This window comes from Silurus meridionalis, chromosome 2, assembly GCF_014805685.1.
Source record: "Silurus meridionalis isolate SWU-2019-XX chromosome 2, ASM1480568v1, whole genome shotgun sequence".
In the NCBI taxonomy this organism is placed as follows: Eukaryota; Metazoa; Chordata; class Actinopteri; order Siluriformes; family Siluridae; genus Silurus; species Silurus meridionalis.
In genome coordinates, this window is record NC_060885.1 from 1,000,503 (window position 1) to 1,008,631 (window position 8,129).

Genomic DNA, 8,129 nt, shown 5'->3' on the forward strand with positions numbered 1-8,129 from the left:
TGGTGGGCGGAGCTACGATTAGGGGAAGGAGTAATGGGGACAAAGAAAAGAGAGAGAGAGAGTGAGAGGACGATAAAGAGAGCAAGAGAGAGAGGCAGAGAGGGGGGGGGAATAGAGAGAGAGGGGGAGAGAGAGCGAGAGACTTTTCTATTACTGAGTCACTCCTATTTCTTGGTTGTAGATGGGGGATGGTGTGTGTCTAAGTCCAACTGTGTGTGTGTGTGTGTGTGTCTAGCTAGGTCTGTGTGTTTGTGTGTGTGTGTGTGTGTGTAGGTCTAACTAGGTCTGTGTGTGTGTGTGTGTGTGTGTGTGTGGGTCTAACAAGGTCTTTGTGTGTAAAAGTGTGTGTCTAAGTTTAAGTCTGTGTATGTGTGTGCATGTGCGTGTGTGTGTGTGTGTGTGGGTCTAACAAGGTCTTTGTGTGTAAAAGTGTGTGTCTAAGTTTAAGTCTGTGTATGTGTGCATGTGCGTGTGTGTGTGTGTGTGTGTGGTCTAACAAGGTCTTTGTGTGTAAAAGTGTGTGTCTAAGTTTAAGTCTGTGTGTATGTGTGTGCATGTGCATGTGTGTGTGTGTGTACGTTCAGTCTAAGATCAACACTGAGGGATTCCACTTCCTCCGCCAGCTCCACTCCACTGTTTCCACGCAGCCCACAGTTCGTCCACTATTGTGTACATCTGAAAAAAGGAGCGAAGGAAGGAGGGAGCAGACGCTCGGCCCTTTGTGTGCTGGAGGTTCAGCCCGAAAACAGACAGAGAGAGATTTCTCCTGCTCATAGCTTCTGCTCTTCATCTACTCACACACTCACACACACACACTGTGGCACGGATGCAAGCGTGGACTACAACTCTGGCTTCCGTGTGTGTGTCAGAGCATGTGTGTGTGTGTGTGTGTGTGTGTGTGTGTGTGTGTGTGTGATGAAAGCAGACGTCACAGCAGTACATGAACATTGATGTGGGGGATTGTCTCTTTTATCGCAGCAAGATGGCGGCTCTGTAGGAGCAGGTTGGGATCGCGAGCGTTCACGGCACACGGAGGGAGCAAGGGGAAACCAAGGTGAGAAACAAACGCTTCCTCTTCCTACATTTCCGTACGTTTCCTCCTCACAACTCACACCCTTCTACAGCCGAGAGCTAGGAGATCGACTAACATTCTAACTAACATGGCTGACATCTCTCTCGCTCGCTCGCTCTCTCCCTCTCTCTCTCGGTCTCTCTCTCTCTCTGTGTCTATGAGTCTCAGTCTTTTTTTGGCCACACACACACACACACACACACACACACACACACACAAACATTGAGCTGGTAAGGAATGTGTGTAGTGTGTGTAGTTTGTGACCTTTGAAAGGCTTCTGCTGAACTTTTATTTAGCAAACACACTGCTGAGAGTCTAAAGCAAAAACCACACACACACACACACACACACACACACACACACACACACACACACACACACACACACACAAACACACTGGTTTATTAGCTGATGTCAGTATACACTCCTACAACTCATGTTTATTCAGCCAGACTTCGATCTGCTGGACTCTGTGTGTGAGTGTGTTTGTGTGTGTGTGTGTGTGTGTGTGTGTGTGTGTCCTGAATCCTGGAATGCAGAGTGACAGGAAAAACACAAAGAGGAAAGAGAGGGAAAGACGTAGTGACCGTAGAGGTAAATGAGTGCAGACAGATGAAACCCAACTCCATTTCTTCATTAACCCAGGAGGGGTTTAAACTACAGCCCTCTGTGTGTGTGTGTGTGTGTGTGTGTGTGTGTGTGTGTGTGTGTGTGTGTGTGTGTGTGTGTGACCGCTACATTACAGGTAATAACACATAGATTACATATATAAGTCGGTTTTAATACTGTGCATTGTGTTCATCAGAATCACTCACTTACACTTTAATATATTTTAGTCCATGAATATATAATAAATTATTCCCAATAGTCGATTCTTCTGCAAGTAGTGTCTGTTTACATTACAGTTTCTATACAATCAGATTTCAGCGTCACATCACATGTTGCCGGGGTCAAAGGGAACCTCTGTGAGTCCTTCAGGATCAGGGCTCTTGTAGTGTAAAATCCATGTCGTAGAAACTGTTGCTGTAACCAATAAGATTGCAATTTGCTGACTCCAAGGCCCTCTAGCAGGCATCCGATAACGTCAGCATTTTCACATTCTTTGATTGGATGGTCAGAGAGTGTGCTAGTCAACGCTCACAAACTGCATCTGTAGCACAAGCTCAAATATACTCATGTGGATTTAATCTGTTTTTTTTATTCCACAATGACTTACAGAGGAGAAGAAACTAATTTGGTCGCAGATACACTAACAAGGACATTTACAAGAAGCACTTTTCAAGAAAAGCAGGATGTCATGAAAAAATGACACCCAAACAGTTGTTATGCTTTTTCATAAACCATTTGTACTTTTTTGTTTTCTTTCCTGTAGAATTTACACATTAAACACACACTTTGCCTTCATTTCAACCCCCCAGCAAAACTGTAATGCACAGAAACAATGCACAAAAATGCAGGAAACCCCATGATGACTTAATAAAGGTTAATATTGATGCTTCTGCTAGAATTGATGTATGCAGGCGCTGCTGCTGTGACGGCATTTAGCAGATGCCCTTATCCAGAGTATTGTACAAAAGAGAACGGCTTCAGTGAAAGGAGACGTGTTAAATTGTGTTCATTGAGTGTACACTGTGTAGTGTGTGTATAGTGTATTAGTGTACCATGTAATGTATTAGTGCACTGTGTAGTGTAATAGAGCAATAGTGCACTGTGTAGTGTGTATATAGTGTATTAAAGCACTGTGTGTGTATGTATAGATTATTAGTGCACCGTGTAGTGTATATGTGGTGTATTAGTGCACTGTGTCGTGTATATGTGGTGTATTAGTGCACTGTGTCGTGTATATGTGGTGTATTAGTGCACTGTGTCGTGTATATGTGGTGTATTAGTGCACTGTGTCGTGTATATGTGGTGTATTAGTGCACTGTGGTGTATTAGTGCACTGTGTCGTGTATATGTGGTGTATTAGTGCACTGTGTAGTGTATATGTGGTGTATTAGTGCACTGTGTAGTGTATATGTGGTGTATTAGTGCACTGTGTCGTGTATATGTGGTGTATTAGTGCACTGTGTAGTGTATATGTGGTGTATTAGTGCACCGTGTCGTGTATATGTGGTGTATTAGTGCACCGTGTCGTGTATATGTGGTGTATTAGTGCACCGTGTCGTGTATATGTGGTGTATTAGTGCACCGTGTAGTGTATATGTGGTGTATTAGTGCACCGTGTAGTGTATATGTGGTGTATTAGTGCACCGTGTAGTGTATATGTGGTGTAATAGTGCACCGTGTCGTATATATGTGGTGTATTAGTGCACCGTGTAGTGTATATGTGGTGTATTAGTGCACCGTGTCGTGTATATGTGGTGTATTAGTGCACCGTGTCGTGTATATGTGGTGTATTAGTGCACTGTGTAGTGTATATGTGGTGTATTAGTGCACTGTGTCGTGTATATGTGGTGTATTAGTGCACTGTGTCGTGTATATGTGGTGTATTAGTGCACTGTGTCGTGTATATATGGTGTATTAGTGCACTGTGTCGTGTATGTGGTGTATTAGCACTGTGTCGTGTATATATGGTGTGTTAGTGCACTGTGTCGTGTATATGTGGTGTGTTAGTGCACTGTGTCGTATATGTGGTGTGTTAGTGCACTGTGTCGTGTATATGTGGTGTGTTAGTGCACTGTGTCGTGTATATGTGGTGTGTTAGTGCACTGTGTCGTGTATATGTGGTGTGTTAGTGCACTGTGTCGTATATGTGGTGTGTTAGTGCACTGTGTCGTGTATATATGGTGTATTAGTGCACTGTCGTGTATATGTGGTGTATTAGTGCACTGTGTCGTGTATATGTGGTGTATTAGTGCACTGTGGTGTATTAGTGCACTGTGTCGTGTATATGTGGTGTATTAGTGCACTGTGGTGTATTAGTGCACTGTGTCGTGTATATGTGGTGTATTAGTGCACTGTGGTGTATTAGTGCACTGTGTCGTGTATATGTGGTGTATTAGTGCACTGTGTGTATATGTGGTGTGTTAGTGCACTGTGTCGTGTATATGTGGTGTATTAGTGCACTGTGTCATGTATATGTGGTGTATTAGTGCACTGTGTAGTGTATATGTGGTGTATTAGTGCACTGTGTCGTATATGTGGTGTATTAGTGCACCGTGTAGTGTATATGTGGTGTATTAGTGCACTGTGTCGTGTATATATGGTGTGTTAGTGCACTGTGTCGTGTATATGTGGTGTGTTAGTGCACTGTGTCGTGTATATGTGGTGTATTAGTGCACTGTGTCGTGTATATGTGGTGTGTTAGTGCACTGTGTCGTGTATATGTGGTGTGTTAGTGCACTGTGTCGTGTATATGTGGTGTATTAGTGCACTGTGGTGTATTAGTGCACTGTGTCGTGTATATGTGGTGTATTAGTGCACTGTGTCGTGTATATGTGGTGTGTTAGTGCACTGTGTCGTGTATATGTGGTGTATTAGTGCACTGTCGTGTATATATATGGTGTATTAGTGCACTGTGGTGTATTAGTGCACGTGTAGTGTATATATGGTGTATTAGTGCACTGTGTAGTGTATATGTGGTGTATTAGTGCACTGTGTCGTGTATATGTGGTGTATTAGTGCACTGTGTAGTGTATATGTGGTGTGTTAGTGCACTGTGTCGTGTATATGTGGTGTGTTAGTGCACTGTGTATATGTGGTGTATTAGCACTGTGTCGTGTATATATGGTGTGTTAGTGCACTGTATCGTGTATATGTGGTGTGTTAGTGCACTGTGGTGTATTAGCACTGTATCGTGTATATATGGTGTATTAGTGCACTGTGTCGTGTATATGGTGTATTAGTGCACCGTGTAGTGTATATGTGGTGTATTAGTGCACTGTGTCGTGTATATGTGGTATTAGTGCACTGTGGTGTATTAGTGCACCGTGTGTATATGTGGTGTGTTAGTGCACTGTGTCGTGTATATGTGGTGTGTTAGTGCACTGTGTCGTATATGTGGTGTATTAGTGCACTGTGTGTATATGTGGTGTATTAGTGCACTGTGTCGTATATATGTGGTGTATTAGTGCACTGTCGTGTATATGTGGTGTGTTAGTGCACTGTGTCGTGTATATGTGGTGTATTAGTGCACTGTGTCGTGTATATGTGGTGTATTAGTGCACTGTGTCGTGTATATGTGGTGTATTAGTGCACTGTGTCGTATATGTGGTGTGTTAGTGCACCGTGTATATGTGGTGTGTTAGTGCACTGTGTCGTGTATATGTGGTGTGTTAGTGCACTGTGTCGTGTATATGTGGTGTGTTAGTGCACTGTGTCGTGTATATGTGGTGTATTAGTGCACTGTGTGTGTATATGTGGTGTGTTAGTGCACTGTGTCGTGTATATGTGGTGTATTAGTGCACTGTGGTGTATTAGTGCACCGTGTATATGTGGTGTATTAGTGCACTGTGTCGTGTATATGTGGTGTGTTAGTGCACTGTGTCGTATATGTGGTGTGTTAGTGCACTGTGTCGTGTATATGTGGTGTATTAGTGCACTGTGTAGTGTATATGTGGTGTATTAGTGCACTGTGTCGTGTATATATGTGGTGTATTAGTGCACCGTGTCGTGTATATGTGGTGTATTAGTGCACTGTGTAGTGTATATGTGGTGTATTAGTGCACTGTAGTGTATATGTGGTGTATTAGTGCACCGTGTCGTGTATATGTGGTGTGTTAGTGCACTGTGTCGTATATGTGGTGTGTTAGTGCACCGTGTCGTATATGTGGTGTATTAGTGCACTGTGTCGTGTATATGTGGTGTATTAGTGCACTGTGTAGTGTATATGTGGTGTGTTAGTGCACTGTGTCGTGTATATGTGGTGTGTTAGTGCACTGTGTCGTGTATATGTGGTGTGTTAGTGCACCGTGTCGTGTATATGTGGTGTTAGTGCACTGTGTCGTGTATATGTGGTGTGTTAGTGCACTGTGTCGCGTATATGTGGTGTATTAGTGCACTGTGTCGTATATGTGGTGTGTATTAGTGCACCGTGTCGTGTATATGTGGTGTGTTAGTGCACTGTGTCGTATATGTGGTGTATTAGTGCACTGTGTCGTGTATATGTGGTGTGTTAGTGCACTGTGTCGTGTATATGTGGTGTGTTAGTGCACTGTGTCGTGTATATGTGGTGTGTTAGTGCACTGTGTCGTGTATATGTGGTGTATTAGTGCACTGTGTAGTGTATATGTGGTGTATTAGTGCACTGTGTAGTGTATATGTGGTGTATTAGTGCACTGTGTAGTGTATATGTGGTGTATTAGTGCACTGTGTCGTATATGTGGTGTATTAGTGCACTGTGTAGTGTATATGTGGTGTATTAGTGCACTGTGTAGTGTATATGTGGTGTATTAGTGCACTGTGTAGTGTATATGTGGTGTATTGACACTGTGATTAACACTGATCTGAATTGCATCTTATTTTTTATGCTATGCTGTGTGTGTGTGTGTGTGTGTGTGTGTGTGTGTGTGTGTGTGTGTTTGTGTGTTACACTGACCCATTATCATTTGCATATCGCCACTTGCATATTAATGAGCTGCTGGAATACAAAAGCTTTTCCTGTGTGAGGATTGAGCTTTGTGTATTTCGCCACCCTGCTTCACAATAACAACTTAATAAGGGGGCGTTATTACTAACGCTAATTCTAAGATAACACGTTACCAGATTACAATGCAGCTTCAATGAGCTACGGCTAATGCTAACTAGCGACTGATAGGAAGAACCAAATAACAGGAGCAGCAGGAGGACATCGTGACCATCATAGATAGATAGATAGATAGATAGATAGATAGATAGATAGATAGATAGATAGATAGATAGATAGATAGATAGATAGATAGACAGATAGACAGATATGTGTGTGTGTGTGTGTAAAGGATGCTGTCAGACAGGTTGCGATCAATTGTTGTGCTGCCTCTCCCTTAACCCACACACCCACACACAGTAAACGTTTTATATATATATATTTGTAAGAATGTTGTATAATTGTATGGTGCAGTAGAGGTCAGGGACAGGGAGAGATCCAGGTACATTGGATCAAAGAATCTCAGTTTTGTTGGTTTAGTAGTGATGATGATGATGATGTATGTGTGTGTGTGTGTGTGTGTGTGTGTGTGTGTGTGTGTGTGTGTGTGTGTGTTTCACACATTTATGCACGTGGTTTCTGTGTTTACAAACACAAACCCAGAGCTGCACTGGCTGTAGTTTAACTTGTGCCAAGAAGAGCAGCATCTCTCTCTGAGTTAGTGTAGCGTTGCCGTTAGCATGGCCATACACAGGTTATTAATGATCATATCTGTTTGATGTTTTTGCTGAGAACGATGATTCAGCACTTTCACACAAAACACACACACACACACACACACACACACACCCTTCTCAGAAAGTGTGATTCAGAGTGATCCAGAATGTATCATACTGAATCTGGACGTGTGACTGACACCCAGATATTAAGAGGTTTCACCCTCTACCTGTCTCACTCTCTACCTCTCATTCCTTACATGTCTCACCCTTTACCTGTCGTATTCCTTACCCGTCTTACCCTCTACCTGTATAACTACCTTACACGTTTCACTCTCTACCTGTCTCACCCTCTACATATCTAACCGTACACCTGTCTCACTCCTTACCCATCTCACCCTCTACCTGTCTCACTCCTTACATGTCTTACTCTCTACCTGTCTCACTCCTTACAGGTCCCACTCCATTCGTATCTCACCCCTACCTGTCTCACCCTCTACCTGTTTTACTCCACGGTATCATTTCATCTCACTCATCTTACTGTCTGTAGCTCCAAATTGCTCCCCCGTCACACAAGGAATTGTGGGTAATATTGACTTCAAAAGCTTTAATCGATTCACATGAAAATAGTGTATGTAAACTGTGAATTAGAACACAGTATGTGTAAGTATATGTGTGTGTGTGTGTGTGTGGTGTGTATTTAGTGACCTAGGAAGTGAAAGTGAGTTGCTCACTAACATTTCAGAAAGCAGAATTGTCTCCAACATCCTCTTTC

At 42.8% G+C, this 8,129-nt stretch overlaps 1 protein-coding gene across 2 annotated transcripts in view; it reads left to right on the top strand.

Moving 5' to 3' along the window:
- The first annotated feature begins 496 nt into the window (after positions 1-496).
- tet2 (tet methylcytosine dioxygenase 2) overlaps positions 497-8,129 on the top strand; it is a 30,241-nt gene continuing 22,608 nt past the window's right edge. Inside the window, exon 1 of one of the 2 annotated variants that reach the window (XM_046865370.1) lies at positions 497-1,054. The gene's annotated coding sequence lies outside the window, so the exon portion shown is untranslated. The remainder of the gene's footprint in view (positions 1,055-8,129) is intronic. The other variant, XM_046865376.1, reaches the window with a different exon arrangement.